General features: G+C 39.3%; 1 long non-coding RNA gene across 1 annotated transcript; it reads left to right on the top strand.

Annotated features, from left to right (window-relative positions):
* Positions 1 to 327: 327 nt before the first annotated feature.
* LOC135297132 (uncharacterized) lies at positions 328 to 13,059 on the top strand. The gene is made up of 6 exons (XR_010359192.1): positions 328 to 453; positions 4,619 to 4,722; positions 5,264 to 5,394; positions 11,643 to 11,716; positions 12,071 to 12,151; positions 12,963 to 13,059. It is a non-coding gene; the product is annotated as an uncharacterized LOC135297132 (long non-coding RNA).
* Positions 13,060 to 18,502: the final 5,443 nt, after the last annotated feature.

The raw sequence follows: 18,502 nt of genomic DNA on the forward strand, positions 1-18,502 counted from the left end.
TACTTTGTGGGATTTGCAGAGGCAAGATTCCAATTTCCTTCTCCTTCCTTCTATTAACACTGAATATCCCAGGGAGTGAGTACAGCTCTGTTCAGAGCCACAGTCTGTAAGAAACGATCTTGTGCTGGTGTGTGGTGGCAGCCAGGGAACACTACTCATATTTAGGATTGATCCTATCCTTGTGGGGATGGACAAAGAGCCTGATTCTCCTTGCACAAGCTGAAGCCAATTTGGACTTCAAAGGGAGGGGAGGGAACAGGACCAGTCAGTTTTGAAAGTGGATTTGAAAGCTGTGTCTAGATAATTTGGATGCCCTTCTGTTTTACAGCTTTCAGCCTTAAGAGATGAGAAGTAGAATGATTCCTTAAGGTCTTCAGCTTCCACATCCATGTCCTGCTGATATAATTGGGGAATGAGCTCATGAGTCAAAACTAGTAAATGTGGCCTCTGAGGGTGAGTGTAGCTGTGATTTCTTAAGCATTTATATCCTACTGGGAAACTTTTGGACAAAAAACCGAAAAGGCTTCCTATTGCCAAAGGCTTAAAAACTGTGTTTAAAAGGGGCTTCCTCCAGGTTCCTAAAGGCAGCTATCAAAGCGTGGCTTTGTGCAGAGAGCACAATATACTTCATTTGTACCCAAACACAGTTGCTCCTCCGTGGCAGCAGCAGCAGCATGGCAGAGTGCAGGCTGGTGCTTCCCGGTGAGCCTGGTCACCGTGGTGCTGCTCTTCCCTGAACAAGCAGCTCTCAGGTGCTCTCTGGGCAGGCTGCTTTTAGGGAAGCTTAGTGTTAAGAGTGGGATTGCATTATAGCTATGTGGAATGAAGTGCCAAGGTTTCTGTTGGATATGGTCTACTGAGCTCTGACATAAGCACGCAAGTATCTTGCTTGGAGCAAGAGGGGTTGTGCTCCAATGGCAGCTTTTGGCCTGGGTCTGAAACCCAAACTTTCATAAATTTGAAGCAACCACAGTTCCTGCTAGTATCAACAGGAGATGCAGGCAGTGGTGTGAGTAGCAAGACCTAATCCAAGCTGGATACTCTTGATTTCAACTCGCAGTTGAAAATACTGCTTCTGCTGTCTCTCAGTGTCTCTTGACGGTGTGGGGTGCTGTCAGGCTTGGCTGGTTGATATTTGCCAGCGTTTTCAAGACCCCTCAGAAGTTTAAACAACTGTACATTACTGTTGTTATTAACAATCATAAGGTATTTATTTTATTATGACTTGGGCAGTATTTCATTCAGAGAAGCTCAACTCATCTTCTAATATTTATGAGTTATGGTTTGGTTCCTTGCCAGTCAATTTTCCAAAAACTCATTGCTCTCAATCTTACTTTGCTCAGTGAGACAGTCTGAGCTCTTCTGGCTTTGGAAGCAGTGGATGTAAACATGTAACATTTCATCTCACAAATGGCATCATTTTTGCAGTGCCAAGGTCTGGTTCATCTCTGTGTTTTGGGTTATGCTGCCATAACCCCATTTATTTCAACACAGCTGATCTGCAGTAATGCAGCTGAAAGTCAAAGAAGTTGGCCAAAATGCCTGTAGGCTGCTACAAAGGGTTAAAAGTAATACAGAAATCTGACTCAGCCTCTCAGATGACAAAAACTCCTTTGCTGCATTAAAGTTACATGACTGGGACACTGGGATCCATCTTCATTTCTTGCATATTTTATTGTATTTAAAATAATGATTAAGGGAGAGTTGGAAGGTAAGGTAGAAAATACAGCATGCTTGAATCATTAAGAGACAGAAGAGATTCGCAAAAATCCTTTGCATCCCCAAACCCATTTCTTACCCGTTGTACAGAAACACAAGCTGCAGTTTCTTTAAAATCCACTGCCAAGAGGACAAAATGTTGCTTTCTTTCACTTTTTACACCCTCCCCCCCATATTCTCACTTTCTGATTAGTCTTCTTGTTTCTTTATGAACAAACCTGACTAAATATCCATCCTCAACACTTTACAGATGCTGTTTAATTTTTTCTGAGTTCTTTTCCTGGTGAACTTCTTTATTGTCTGTATTGTTACAGACAGAATCAAATTCAAGCTTATTTCCTGTTTTCTTTTCAAAATAGAATCAGGATGATGATTTATTACTTGTATGATGTTAGGTCTAAAAGCCCTTTCCTGGGCTCTTACTCAGCTGTTCCACGAGCTGCATAAAACCAAAGCAAAGGCAATGTGTGTGCTATTTTATACTTTTAAACTGATTCTTCTAGAAAGGCAGAATTTCTCATTACCTATGAGACAAATTCTCTTCCGCTCAACTCCATCAGGTGTGTAACAGGACTGAAAAATCTGACCATTATAATTTAATCGTAGATGCTCTTCATGCTGTCCTTGATAACTGCAACAGGGAGAAGGAATTAGAGCTTGCCTGTTATAAGAGGTTGCATTTCAGAGGATAACTTGATATTCAATTTTTCATGAAAAAGACACTTTTTATGTCTTAGTTATTTACTTTGTAGCAAATCTGGGATCATCAAGAAGCCTGATGTCCTGCTTAGTGGGTAAGTTCATGATTCACAGGAGACTGAAAGTCTGGGCATTGGGATGTCACAAGAAGATTTTGAAGGGACTTAAACATGATCCAATTTAGTAAATATTATTTGTATTTTTGACACCTAGCATTCTAAGGCATAATTAATTTTTAATCTAGCTGCTCTTGCTTGCATAGAACTTCACAGTTATTTGGAAGACTTTTCTACTGATAATCTTTTCTGCCAATATATAAAAACAAATGCTGGAAGACAGCAGAGCTCCTAGAGAGCCATCTTGCTTATATAGCTGCTGCTTCCCTGGGTATCTGCCACTGCCTCCAGGGAGCAGGATGCAATGAAACTGTAGACGCTCCTTTGAGGGATTCTCACTGAGCTGTTGACAAGTTCTTCATGGGCTGTGGACAATATACCACTATGCACTTGTGTCACACCACAGGGCCTCCCATTGACGCTTATCCTTTTCGTTTGGCCTCTGACCTCCACTGCTTGCCACTTAGGGAAGCAGCAGTTCAGAAAGGAAAGCAAAAGTCAGACCAAAGTAGCTTTCATCTACCTTGGATAGCCTCGCTTGTACTTCTTGCTGGTTTTCAAATAGTGCTCGTAATTAATGCAGATCGTGTATATTTCCCCCCATTTTGAAATGAAATCCATTCTTGAGTATAAATGGACAAAACAGCATTGTTTCACTGCTACCCACATATGTGAATTTTCACCCTGACATCATTATTATTTTTAATTTTTTTTTTTTTGCATATCAGAGGTAATCCAGAACTAACCCCAGAGAGTTAAAAAAATGTGCAAATGCAAATTCACAGGTTTAGTCTCTCTGCAGTGTGTGACTTTCACATGTTAGTGATCTGTGCTTGGGCTTACCAAACTGAAGGCCAAATGTAATATAAAAGTACAGTTTAGACAATTCATGCAACAATGATTTTTAATGTAATCTTCTCATTCATCTGAGTAGCTAAAACATTCCCTTACAATTGGTCATGATATGAATGCCAATATTTAAGTCTGGACTGGAAGTAATTATATTACTCTGCATCCTGACTGTAGAGCTACAGCCCCCCAACTCTTCACTTGGTGATGCCAAATAATAACTTCAGTAGCCTCCAAGTCCATTAATTGAATTACAGGAGTGCTGAAAACCCTGTCGTTATCTGGGGTTCTGTGGTGTTGAGGTGTTGTACAAAATCAGAATGAAAAACCACCTTTTGTGATGTGTGGGTTGGAAAACAACCCACAAAGCCTCCTCCATTCCTCTGCTCAATGCCCAGTAGCTGCTTTCCCCCTCCCACTGGTTCTGGAAGTGGTCATCAAATGAAAGGGTAGAGCTAGAGGGAGGGAAGAGGGTGATTTAATTAGAGATCTAAGGGGTCATTTTTTCCCCCCCAGCATGTAGTATTGTTGTAACTCAGCACTTATTGATGTGTGATGATTACAGACAGCCAAGAAACTGGCCTACACACACTCTCCTAGACTTATGATGGCAGACACAGGACCCTTTGATTTCAAGAATGAACAGTTTACCCTCTTTTTTTACACTTAAACTGATCTAGAGGAAAAATTAAATGAAAATAAAATTAGATGACACATACAGAAAGGATAGCCTGAAAAACAAAGCAAATGTTAAAAATTGGCAGTGTTCATTTACAAAATAAGGTAAAGCTTTGTTGAAAATATATCCAAGAGATTCAGAAGTATAGATTTTATCAAAAGTCAGCAAGATTTAAATTCTAAGCCCCATGTAGAGTTAGCAGTATTTTCGCTGGTGTTTATACTTCAGTTTAGCAAAGATAAAAATAATCTAAAATGTTTAATTTTGAATTTTAAGATGCAGAATTTAGGAAATTACTAATTTAGTTTTAAATATGTTTACTGACTAAATCTTTAGTTTTGATCAGAGGTTTCACAGTTTTAGCTGGTGGTCTTCAGATGTTACTTGCAAAACTATGCTTTCATTCCTTCAAGAAAGAAAATAAGTTTCTGACCCTTAATAGGCTGAAAGAGCTCATGTTTAGAAACTGTCTTGTAAATGAGAGTAGAGGGATTAATCAATGATTAATGGATAATCAACGGTTATATGAATATATTTTAATACTTGCTTTTGGCAGGACCAATACATTAAGTGAGAATCAAACCCAAAGTTTCTTAGTGATGATTAAGCATCGAGACACTAGTGGTGAAAGGAAGCTACTGGATATCCTAATGATTTAAGGTAATTGAGTTACCTTCTTTTGCTGCTTCATTTCATGAGGCTAGGAACAGTGGAGCACAGCTGAACATTTAAATCCTTTTCCCTGCCCCACAATGAATTAGGAAGGTGATCCCTGCTTAAAATAGATAGACAATTATCAGACCACTAAGGCAACCAGTTGTAGCTTCATTCACACTGGTTCTCCATGGATGCCAAGAGTTTGCAGGTTTGAGGCCAGTATTTATAACTCCAATCTACTGCATAGCTCTTTTTCATGTCTTGATTCTTAACAGGTGCTCTCCTCCTGCCCAGTCTCTGCTGACTGTGAAAGCAATTGAAGGTATTATGGTTAGACACTAAATATATCACAAAGATTAACTTGATAAATGATCAATTCTGGCCTCATGCTTGAAATTTAAGTCAATTGTCTGGATGAAATGTGTAAATCCCGGTATAACAGACATTTATCTCTCTCCAGACTTTTCAGTGCTCTGCACAAGATGAAAGCCAGCGAGTGGATAATTTTTTCTGGAGGTGATGCTGTGTTTTTTTCTTCCACTAGGAATAATTTCCTGGGATGTGGTGTCCAGCTGTGTGTATGCGTGATATACCGAAAATAAGGGACATGGCTACTTTGGAGAGTGTTTCCAGTGGTGAAGCTCTGAATGGCCTGAGATCTGATAGACATCACAGGTAGAAAATGGAATCTTGCCTCCCAGGCATAGTCCCCAGTGTCCTTCTGGTCACACCCCTGTTCTTAGGGTTTGTCCCTGGCAAGAGAAATGGGAGTATTTATCCTCCGTAACAGCCTGCAGGCATTGTGCTGCATATGTTTTAGTGGAAATATTTTCTTTTTCTCTTACCTCTTTGACTTCCTTTCTCTCTTGATCCTAGCTTCTCCCCTTCTTTTGCCTTTTCTGGAGGGGCTGTACATTTTCAAAGTTTAAGGCTTTATTTTTTCCCTGTTATTCCCTAAATGGCATGGCTGAAGTGTTACAGGCCAGTCATCAAAGTGCCTTTAAAAAGGGAATTGTCAGGGACTCATATATGTTTGAACTATACGTCTTTGCATAGTATTTTCAAGGGTTATCAGAGGAAAATATGCGTTGCTTTGACAGTGGTCCCATCACAAGTTCTTATCTTCAGGAATTCAACCTCCTACTTTTACAGCCTATTCATAGTCCCTTTGGAAATTTTAAACACAGCATGTTAGGATGTTGGTTAACAGCAAATAAACCTGTGTGCTGACCTGCCCATGTGCTAATAATAAGTCATGAGTCTGCTTTTTAAGAAACTCTGTCACAAATGGTGGTTGAAAAAATAAATGAAAGGCCAGATTCCTACAGATAAGACCATCCAGATGGAACTGCTGGGGGATAGGTTAATGAGTTGGCTCTGTAGCCTTGACAGTCTTCTTTCAAAAAAAAAAGGGGCACGTGTTGTTCAGACAAGCCCATGGCCTCTGTTTTCCAAAAGTGAAATTTACCATGGAGCGAAGGGCCAGTGAAAGGTCTCTGCCTCGAGCTCACATGGGATTGGAAGAACAGATAAGGCTTGTGCTGGTGAACCTCATTTTTAGGGAGCAAACTGGCCCTTTTTGGGGGGTTCCTGAAGAGTAACTGAGCCTAAGCATGAACATTTTGTGTGGGCTTTTGGTACACTCCTGGTCCTTAAGGATTTCCAAAGAGACCTGCATTTATGGCTTAGGGAGATTCATGGTTACCTTGCTCATATCTTTACATGAGTTCCACAGAGGCTGCATATATGGGAAATACGCCATTATTTTTTGCAAGAATTGAATGGTTTTAATTTTTAACTTCTTTTTTTTTTTTTTTGTTATATCACTAGAGTAATTAGTTCCACTTTTCCATAATACTAATCAGTTCAGTATTTTCTGAAAGGACTTTTTGTATTGCAGAAATTACTTCCATTTGCATGGAATGTTGGATTTGCCTAAAGTAAGAAATTATATTTTTTGCCAGTAGATAGCCCAGATATTTGGTACCTTTTTTTGGGGTGTTGGGAGGTGGTTAGAGGGTAACACTAAAAAACCCCAATTATCTGCAACTATTATATCTTTTGCAACAACATTTTGGTTTTTGGTATGTGGTGGCTGTTGCTTTATTTTTGGCCAAAACCAGCGTGGATAGCAACAGCTGAACTCCTTGGTCTTGGGAGTTGCTTCCTCTTTTGACTGATGGACAATTTGCAGAGCTAGTTCCATGATTTCTAGTGTCTCAAGAGTGCTTTAGAGTTTCACAGCAGGAGATTTGTAAAAGGGAAAGGAATGGTGTACAGGGAATTAAAAGGTCTGTAAAACTAGAGGCTTACTCTCCTGCGAGGAGTGATCTTGTCTAAATCAATAAACGTCCATGGTCTGTGTTTTTCAGCTCTGATTGTTAGGATTGTGAGTTCAGTCAGTGCATGCTGAGCAGAGCCAATATTGACTTAATAACACCAAAAAATGTATTTACAGCTATTTGTCCAAATTCTGAATAACTGTTCCTTTTGTTCTCTCTCCGTTGCTATTCCTGAACCATAATGCAAACAGATTTTGGCTCTGAGTCCAGTGAAGTATTTCTAAGCATGCTTAAGTCCAGGCACATGACTACTCCAGCAAACATTTGGAAGACTTTCTTAAGAAGAAAGGCTTAAAGAAAAGCACACACTTAAAGGGTTTGCTAACTGCAAGTTTTGTTTTTCCTGAGTATTTAGGAGAACAATATTTTTAGTGTGCCACGCACAATAAAAGATGCTCCTGAATAAAGATCGTATTACCTGTCATTAATTTCTGTTATTCCATATCATCATTATCTGTGTTTCTGCTGAAACACAGATATGTTTATCTAGAACAAAATATTGCATTAAAGGGGCATCTGTGAAAAGTTGCACTGTGATACCAGTGGTCAGAAACAATGGCTGAACAAAAAATCTGAGGCGTCCAAGATTTCTTTTGCAGAAATGCTATGTAAATACACGGGGTAAAGAAAGAAGGAAATATTGCTAATGAATAAGAAAGGAGGAGTGAAGTGGCTCTGTGTCTATTTTTACTGCTAAAGGGTATCTTTTTACTGCAGCTTAACTGGTGCCTGCTGAGTCTTGTCCTGCAAGGTCCTGCAGGCACTGCAGAAGCCACATGGTAGCTGAGCAGGCTCAACTCTCTCACAGACAGCCCTGGCTGCCTTTGCCCACCCTGATCTCTTAGAAAAACTGTAGTCCTCAGCCTCTGCTAAGGGGGATAGCTAACATATTTAATACTATAAAGTTATGCAACTACCAGAGTAGTATTGGCAGTGAACAAAAAAACCCTATTTGCATTTATAATGATTATGAAATTGGTTCTAATTCCAGGGTAGCAGTTAGGGAAATGGAATTCAGAGACATTAGGCAAAGATGCAGACCCAGTTGAATTTTTTCATTTTTAAAAGTTAGAACATGAAACTGAAAACCAACTGTCTGGTTATGAGGAGGACATGTTCTTTATGAGCTGTTCGCTTACATTTTCTGATGATTCATCTCCTGTGGAAATCCTTTGCCATGCCTTATAGACTAAAATATTCTGAAGATAGAGGCAGGATTCAAGCAGTACCATTCTCCCCAGATATCTTCTGATGAGGTGTCAGCTTCCTTTTGGCAGAGTCTGCAGGATAGATAAGGGACTGTGGCTACAGGCACAAAGGGCTTTTATGACAAGGTGAGAAAGAGAAAGTTTCAGATTAGCAGGAATTTGTATCTTTATTGTGCTTTTAACTTCAGTTTCAAATCTTAAAACAGATTTTTGCTGGTACATGAACTCGGTGAACTAATGTCCTATTGCATTTTAATTTCATCACTCTGAGTCTCTGACTTCAAAGCCTGCTCTAAGTCTAGAGAAAAGTTTGCAATCTGCTTGATTTGGCCATAGAAATGTGGATTTCTTGTATGTGGTTACAAAACAGGGGGAGCTCTTGAAATTCACCAGCCATGACTAAAAATATTCTATGTGTTTGGGAAGAACCATTGTATTTGCAAGTGGATGCAGAATAATCTTACCCAATTTACTGTTGAAGTGAGGATTACTAATTTTAAAGGAAACAAATAGAAACCTCAGAGGTAGACTAACTGAAAATAAAATTAAGTATAACAGTAAAACAAATATAAAAAAGCATGCAGGATGTATGTCTTTCTTCTCCCTGCCTTTCTACCATATTTGTCTTATTCTATCATTTTATTAATACAAAAACTTTTTAGATTTGCAAGTCTTGCCCACAAATACATGTTTTGGAGCTTTAAAATGATGACCTGTTAAGAGTTCACTTTAAGCCTGAGGGATAGATCACATTCCATGAAATTGTTAAGACTGTCCATCAGATCAGAGGGAAACCTAAGATCTCACCACTTAGGAATCACATTCAGCATTTTGTGTGGCCATCCTTTGATATAAAAGTCAGTGGTGTGTGAATTCAATTATTTCACATACATAAAACTTTCCAAATCTCTCCTGAGTTCACATGTTTCAGATATATCCATATCTGTTAAGTTACTTTGGGGAGTGTCAACTATACTTTGATTTTGTGGGAAATTAGATCAAAAATAAATAATATTTGGTTCATTGGAAAAGGACAGTTAGAGGGAATAGCTGGTGAAAATTAAGGCGGTAGGTTTTAAATTCTCTAGGCTGTTGAAATAATCCATGTACACCAAGAAAATTGTGTTATTTCTAGCATTGCACTGTATAGAAACTGCAGAGCAGAAATTGGCGAAGGATATTAAGGTACCTGGGGTTTTGTCCTGAATATTTATCAGAAGTGATAAGAAATTCAGGTCACATTCATCTTCATGAGAAACCAGATGTGTCCAAATATAGCTCCTGATGTGTCAGATGTAGCACTTGATTCAGGTAATAAGCCAGGTGCAATTACTGTTCTTGTGGTGGCCCATCAGATCTATCAGTCCATTCTCATTTACAGTGGGGTTCTCTGTCTAGTAACCATAATTTGATCTCTGGTGCTTTGGGAGAACTTTCACAACAAGGCAGGCAGTGGCCAATACTGAACATTTCTGGAGTATGGTTCTGGATATGCATATCAGTCCACAGACCCATCTTCATCAGAATCCACAAAGGTACATCAGTGATGTAGTGCTAAAAGTTGCCACTTCTCTTTGTGGACCAGGAGGACTGCTGGGGACTCAAATGTTTTTTCAAAGAAAAATATTTAAAAACATAAAAATAGATGCAGTACCTAACTTTAGGAGCTTATCTCAAAAGTCCTGGTAGTCCATATTTGGGCAAAGCAAGTATCAAGGTCTTTGCAGATTTGGTGATGTGAAGGCTGCTGGATAAGCATGTGGCTCCTTTTCCCTTTCTCAACAGCAATTTGTTTACGTCTGCTCTATCTCACTATACTCATTCAATGGCAGATGAGCATATAAACAATCCTAGGTTGGTCTAAACCAACAGCATCTATCAAGAGTCTGGCCCTGTCTGCTCACTGGCACTCTCTGAATTTCTCTAACTTTTCCTTTTCTGTGTACTACATGAAGTCTCTTCTCATATCTGCGGAAGCAGATTTATTGGCAGTAAAAATGTCCATTTAAATTGAAAGTTCAGTTATTTACTTTCTAGTAGTGAATAGTCTTCAATAAATCAGTCTTTGTCTTTCCTATAATTATTTATTGTTTACATTCCTGTAACAGACATATCTCCTGTAAAGCCTTTCAGCTTTAATCCACCAAAGCAGGGAAAATGTGATGTTGAAGTGCAACTGAGGCAAAGGAGCAGCCAGACCTCTGAATTTTATTTCCCATTGATGGATGAGTGGCTGCCCTATATGATGTTGTCTGTCAGCAAAAGCAGTTTTCACTAGCTTTTTGAGGCAAGAATTATTGTCTCTTTCAAGGGGTTCTGAGGGCCTGGGAGAGAAGGACGAGGGTCCCTGAGAGGGATGTGTGGCTGCTGCCATTGAGACAGTGGCAAGTAGTAGGCAGTGTTCTGCATTAAAAATGCTGTACACCTCCTAGACAGTAAGGAATATCTTGCATCAAAACCCAAATGCCCAACTGTAACCCAGATACCTTTGTGTTTCTAAAACATGGAAGTGTCTTCTGGGAGGAAGATTTAGGTCTTTGGCCACCGCTGAACAGCCTGTCCTTTGGAGTGCTCTGTCATGGTGTGGGGATGATGAATCCCATGAACTCAGGGATGATTTGTGGCCCTCAGGTAGAATGTAGATTACATTTATTTTGTATGATTTCTGATTTGTACATTGGAGATGGTAACTCTGTGACAATATAGGCATTTATGATGTGATTGAGGTGCCATCTTATTTAACCCTGGTGATGTCTTGGGTGACTTTATCCCTTTGGTAGATGTTTCACCTCTTTGTCTACACTTAGTTACTATTTCTCCTGCTGAGAACCATTCAAGTGCACCACTGACTGCAAGTGCCTGACTAAGCATTTTCTAAAGAAAAGCAGGGTAAGTCTGTAACATTGGTTGCAAAATGTACTTATCAGTGTGTGCTGTGGTATGGTAGGTACCCTGTGTCACATGTGGCAAGAATCCCTGATCTGTCCCTGCAGCTATTCCTTATGTTGAAATTGCTTTCTAATCCAATGTTATTTCTGTCTTTACTTTTGGCAGCAGGGTTGGCAAGTTTAAATTTTGAGAGTTGGGGAATGAGAGAGCGACGGAACTGATTCTTGAAGGGATCAGAAAGGACAGGCTAGCTGGAAGCAGGCAGGACTGCTCGTGAGGCAGAGGAAGGTGAAATCCTACATGGAGCCCAGATGTCCCTCCCCCATACTTTCATCTCCCCTACCCTATAAGCTTCTCGTCAGAGCCGACCTCTTCCTGCTGGAGGACGACTGAGGTGATTCCTTTCAGGGGCTGTCAGCGCTCCTCCCGTAACTGCCCTGCGGAGATGCTGTTGAGTGACATGAAACACTTTTTCTCCTGACAGGATTAGCAAGCCATCTCTCCACACTGCCCAGCTTCCCCTCCGCCTCCACCAGCTCTCTCCATGTGGCCGAAGAGGTATGCTTGTGTCTTGAATGACCAAATAGCATTGGGTCACTTCTCTCACATTTGCTACTGAGAGAGGAACTTAGAGAAAACTTTCACTCTTCATGCAGCTCCATTTTTGGAACAAGAACAGGATCTGTTAGTCTATATCTGTTTCTTTTATGCCTCTCCATTTCTATCTTGTGGAAGCATAGGGATTGTCAAATGTTATGCCTAGCCTGTGGTCCTTCCAGACGCAATCCTGCTCTGTCCACAGTCTTCTCATCAGGTGTTCTGTACGAGTGAAAAGATGATTGTGGTGGTTAGCCCATCCCAGCGGAAATACCATGACTAATCTCTGGTAATTGAAAACTTTCCTTCCTTTAGGGGAAGATGCATGATGAAACTTTGCCAGTGGAACTTCCAGAATGAGGATTTTTATCCAGGATGTTCATTTTGACACCCCAGGTAACAATGTAAGACAGCCAGGGAGATGTTTTTCAGGCACTCCATTATGTGATGAGTCTCACCATTAGCTGGGGGGCCAGGGGGGGATCAAGAAACTAATAGTAACTTGCCTCTCCCAAGCTGATGCTTGGTGGTTATCCCATTCTTCATTGGGTGGTTATGCTTTTCTTCATTGTCCCCAACTGGTTTGTCTTTGTTGGGTGACTCAAACAGATCTTCTCTTTGATTCACTGCTTTCCCCTCATCAAAAAGCTTACTCTACCTCTTTTGGAATGGCTGTGTTTTTGTTAACTCATGCTAACTAAAGCATGGCAGCCAGGTCTTAATCTTGCCCCAAATTTAAATGTATACTTTTCTTTTTGCAAAAATATTTATACAAATATGTATAAAAAAAGACATTTTTCCTCCAATTGCATATAATACAGAGAAAAAAGGAGCACAATTTTTCTTCATTTCATATGTAGTGTTGTTAGTACATATTCAGCTAAGTATGTATTCAAATAATTCATTCAGATTGTAGTAAGCATGTGTATTGAAATCAGTGTTGGGTCTGTTATGGGCTGAATATGGTTCTGCACATTTACTGTATTATATTACTACATTACAATATGCTGTCATGTTCAAATCTCTGAATTTATTAAGCAGGATGTAATGTGCCAGATCTTTACAAATTTCTTAGTGTTTTGATACTTGTTCTTGGCAGAATTATCATTAACATAGCAAGCCAAATGACCCTTGCACTAGATTTTCCAAGCAGATGTCGATTAGCAAGAAACTAATCTCAGTTTATCTCAAATTATTCTCCTTTCAGATGGTTATTCAATCCCTGAAGTATGGGATGATCCATATTCACATTATCCCAAGGGAAGCTCTTTGGAAGAACTGTGACCTCTTTGCACTTGAAGGTTAGAGGAAAACATTTTCTTCCAACTCTTTACAATTCTGCTTCCATAGGTTGCCAACTCTACTAATCTTTTTGCCAAGGAAATATTTTTGCCCTGTTACTTTCCCTCCTATTCTACCTCTATTTTGTCTTGTTCAGGGTTGTTTCTAGGGAAGAGGACTGGTTTTGTTCTCTAAAGCAATCTTTCCTTGCAACAGCCACTTAAGTATTATGGTCTTACCATGACTTGATTCTTTTGGAAACACTGAGGTGTGAAAAGGAGCACTTGAATCCCATGGTGATGAGCAGGCATAAAAACACTTAGGTAGATCAAAAAGACTGAGTTTCTGAGTTGTGTGGCTTCTGTTTGGATTTTTTATTTCATTTAACTTGCAGTGTCAACAGAGCCAAAACTCTGAAAGGCATTCCAGACAGGAAAAGCCAGTGGGTAAATGACCTGAAACTGTTTTTGCTCTGTTCTTTAAAAGTGACTCTTTTTATTGTTTGTAAGGCAATGGCTGCAGACAACTTTAGCTGGTTGTTATTAGCTGGTGCAGTGCTGAGGATTCCTACTGCATAGTGCCATTTCATGTAAAACTAGAAAATCCCAGAAAACTCTCATTTCAGACTTGAAGTTTTGGTTTTCCTATGGTAGGAATTTGTTTTGTCACAGGGACTTTTCATCAGACACTTGAAATCAATTATGAAACATGCTGAAAGGCCTTTGAGTTCTTCAGAGAATCCTGATTATTTTCCTGACACAAGCTTCTTATATTGTCTAAGCAGCATCACTAGGAAAGATGGAATAGTTGTCTGGTATGCAACAATAATGCCATAAAAAGGAATGAGAAAGGCAAAAGCGTTATAAACCTACAAAGAAAACCACATGTAGAATGACCTCTCTTGATCTTTTCTATCAAGGAACCAAGTATGTGTCTTAATGTCCAAATCTAGCTAAATTTAATCTATATGCTGTCTACAATATTCCCTCTAGGGAATGCAATGCCAAGTGAGCACACTGTGTTCTCACACTAAAATCTTCCATCAGCATTGCTGTGGGTTGTCAGGCAGTCTCTTTGCTGCTCTAGCCTAGAAAAGAGGCCAAAGTTCAAGAGTTTCATTAATTCCTTCAGGAAGAGAGGAAAGTAAAAACCTGTATTTTCATTGATTGTCCTTGTTTCATAGTTTGTCCAGACATCCAACTCACTTGGTTGTCTCTTTCTTTTGCCCCTTCCCCCCTTTTCCCCTTCTAGAAATAAAGGGGTTATAGAATTTTAATATCAGAAATGAAGATACTTAAATAATTCCATACTCAAGTTTTTGCTTTAAATTTCTTGTCCTTCATTAGTTTATCTGATAATAATTTTTAAGCATAAGCTCTTTGTTTGATTGTGGTTCTTTACCCACTGAAATTTTACAAATTTTCTTTTCCTAGTAGTCACTGAACAAAGACTGTTTCAGGAATGCTGGCTGCTTTGCAGAGCCCTGGCTGTATGAGATAGCTCCTTCTCTCTCAGAAAATGCAACCTCACGTAGCATAGAGCAATTAAACTGTTGGGAAATCTGAGAAACCCTGTGGTCACAGGAGATGCAATCCTACATCGGCTGCAAAACTCCCTGCCAGATGAAATAAAAATAGCTATTAATTTCGCTGTGTTATGAGCTAGGAGCTCATACAGGAGCCAAGCTCCAAAGCCATCCCTTTGTATGGGCTTTCCCTGAAATGTAAATGCACTCATGCTGTCAAATAGAAACAGAGGCAACGATGTTAATACTAGACACTGCTGTCACACTTGCAAAATCTGGAAAAAATGATTTGTCTGAGGCTGATGTGTACCAGTTTGAGAGCCCCACTGGAAACTCAGAGATCACATTCACTGTGGTAATTCATAGCTCACCCTTACAAATGCACACAAGTTACAGCATCGAGGGCAAAGAGATGAAAGAAGGGCTGGACTAGAAGTATGGAGGAGAGCAATAGATTACCTTGGTTAACTTGGTAGTTCAGGAGTTCATGAGAAGTTTGTGACTGCTGTTCTTTGTTTTTCTTCTGCAGAGCAATTTCCCCTGTCCTCTTCCGCCTCTTTCATGTTATTTATTTTCTAGTAACACCGACCTTCTGCACTGAAGAACTCTCCTACGTGAAAGGATTTTTCTTCAGTTCACATTTTGTAAATATATTTTCTCGCTGGTTTTTCTGGCTTGTGCATAAAACCATATTTTACATTTTACGTAAATTCTTTAAAAGTGCATTACTTGAAAACCTACATTCCCTTGTTTTCATTAAGATCTGAATTAATCTCTTAAGTCAGATTCAAAAATAAAGCTGGGCCTCATAAGTCACTTAGGTGCTCTTCAGACTTACTTTTAGGGTAAATCCTGCTAGTATTTTTTTCCCTGTGTTTTGTTTACAATGATAATCTAATGTTCAGCCAATGCTTGGCTGTGGAACAACAGAGTTGTGAGATGACCAAGCTCATTTCCTGAGCTGCATCTTTTTGTTTTCATAAGAACTCTTTATTTAACATTTCATTTAAGAAGCCTTGTGGGCTATCTCTTGATTAGATTCTGTGTGTTTCCTGCCACTTGCATGAACTGAGAAATGTAGCCTTAAAGCCAGAGCCAATATAAATATTTTTTCATAGAGTGATGTAACAACCAGCTTTCTGTTTCATGAAATTCAGACTTGTTAAGAACTCTGAAACTTTCCTCCATTTTTGGAAGAAAAGTTCTGAAAAATCATTTCAGTTGGGCATTTATCTAAGTGAAGAAGCTGGGGATTTAGCATTGTAGAAAACTACTGCAGAGACACTGTCAGAAAATAAGTGGTTAAATTTTCTGAAGGAAGATTGGGATATCAATGTTCTTAACATTACGTTAAAAAGTGGCCTAGGAAAACCTGTGTACAATTCACTGAACTGTCTGTAAGGTGAGAGTCCCCTTGTATTATTTGTTCACTGTTTTGTATATTCACTGCTAGGCAGACAAGTTATAAAAACCTTCATCTAATCTGCCTTGGAGTCAAAATCAACTAAAACTTTCCCCTCCTTGAATAATTTTTGGATTTAACTGCTGATTTTTGGGGCTAACTTTGTAGGCCCATACTCTGCTCTTAGGCTTCATAGTGGAATCTGGACTGACTTCACACGAATGAGGTTACTCTGCAGATGTCCTTGTCTGAGACCAGCAGCTAGTCCAGAACAAGAGTGTCATGGTAGGTATTTCTGGAGAACATGAAAAAGAAATTGTGGATCATGGTAACATCTAGACCAAGAGAAGAAAGTGGAAGTTTGTGCTATAGGCATAGTTTTGGGGAAGAGGCCAGCTGAGATAGTCAAGACTAACGATTGTCACCATGGGATATGCCCCTGAGAGGTTCAGCCAAAGGACTTGAATGTTGGAAGTTTTTCAGGTTTTTTTCCCCTTAACCAATGTAAGATTAATTTATAGTATTTGGGCAGGGAGAAGTTGGGAGATGGGGTCAAATTGATGGCAAGCTGCCAAAATCTGCTTAACTTCTTTATCAAAAGAAAAATAAACTTTAATCTGCTTTTCTGATGTCTTTGAGTGTGAAAATGGGTGTGTTGCAAAACAAATGTATAAGCTGCTCTGTAGCAATGAATTTGAAATTCTTAAAGTTTATGGGACATTATGAAACCTGTAGTTATGTATGTTAACAATTGCTAAGTTTTACTAGCTTTGCTTGAGTTCACTTTAAAAAAAAGGAAAAAATCTCGGAGACTTGCCACTGCTCTTAGTTTCCAATGGTCAATGTCCAAACGCTGCTTGGATTTCTCTGCTGATTGTTTTGATTTGCTTCTCAAAGGCCAACATGTAATTCACTCAGTCTGGTTCCTGAGTGTGATTATGATTTTTATAGTGCTATCTCCCTGTCTCAGTCTTTGTAGTTTTTTTTGATTAGTGTAGGGCCATTGCAGCTTGGCTTTCTCTTGTGGGCTTTCAGTGAGATGTGCCAGGTCTGCAGAATGGTAATAATTTTTCCCCTTCTGTCTGATTGTTGTGTAGCTGCACTTATTCAAATACGCCAAAGCTCCCAAAATATTCTAATTTACTATTTGGTAATCATCGTCCTTATAAGTTCCCCAGTTACTGAATTTGCCTGTCTTTTCTTTCCACTCTCATAAAACTATTTTTATAAGACACTGTTAAATAAGACCCCCTTTTTAGTCACTTTGGTTTTGCTGGACTTTAAATGGTAGCTTTAAATTTTGTCAGGTGCATTTCTGCATCAAGCAGAATGTGTTTGCTTGGACAAAACCAGCACCATATTTGAACATTTTTTCAGAGTAATGAAAAGGAAAAATCTACCCGGTTTCATGTATATTTTAATTCTTAATTATTAAAAATATAAAAAAGTATTTATAGCCACATGCTTTGAATCAGATACCTGACAAAGCCAGAGGTTTGAGCAATTGGGCCAGAAATATGTCTTTTGACAACCCCCTTGAAGAATTTTACCTTATTTGATGAAATTATCACCTTTTTGAGAAATCCAAATTGAATTATTTAAAAAATATTTTAGCTTATAAAGTCTCAATTATATGGAGCACTGACTTTTTTCTGGATGCTGAAAATGTCTGCTTTGCTCAGCTGTTACCAGTGTGGTGTCTTCTTTGATACTATGTGGTAAAATGCTTTTGGATATTGGCTTTTGAAGCTGCCGGTACTGTTAAAAATACTGAGAAGTCAACTCCCAATTCTGATATCTGAGATTTTAAGTAAGGATGGTAAACAAAGCAGAAGAAAATAAGCCCTGTGTCACATGAAGACACTTTCTCTTCACTCATGGTGAGGTGACTCATGGTGGATGGGGCAGGGTCCAGTTGTGAAAGATGCCAGCAGCCATGCCGTTGATGATTCTGTCATGTAACAAGTACCCTGGAAAGACTGAAGGAAAACACTGGAAAAGCGCAGATAAGGATTTTCCTAAATGTTAAGTTTGTCATGGGTAAACCAGCTTGACATAGGGAATTTTGGTTATATTAATTTATTGCAAATTAACACAGAATTTTAATTGCTGGTTCAGTTGTGATGCTCTACCAATAAGCTTCAGTTTTGAGGTGTTCAACAGCAATGCTGGAGTAAGCAGGACCTTGTGGAGACCAGCCCTGGACCTCCTTCAAACAGAGTCCCTCCATTCCCTGGCTACCCACACCCTGCCGTTTAGGTCCAGCAGAAATTTAGGAGCATTTCCTAACTTTGAGTGTAGGTGAGCATAGCCTGAAACCTGAGCCTTGCAGAGCTCATTCAGATTTGGTCCACTGGGTAGAGAGCTGGATCTTGTGTTTCTCTGCTCCAGGGAACTTTGCTTCACTGAATTTTTAATGCTTTTCTGCAAAAGCTACAATTAAAGTTTTGAGGAGAAAAAGAGACATCAGATATATTTTCCAATATTTTCTGGTTCTGGGACTGAAAAGCTGCTGCAGCTAATTTATCCCTCTAAACAT

The sequence above is a fragment of the Passer domesticus genome, chromosome 3 (genome assembly GCF_036417665.1).
Source record: "Passer domesticus isolate bPasDom1 chromosome 3, bPasDom1.hap1, whole genome shotgun sequence".
Classification (NCBI taxonomy): domain Eukaryota; kingdom Metazoa; phylum Chordata; class Aves; order Passeriformes; family Passeridae; genus Passer; species Passer domesticus.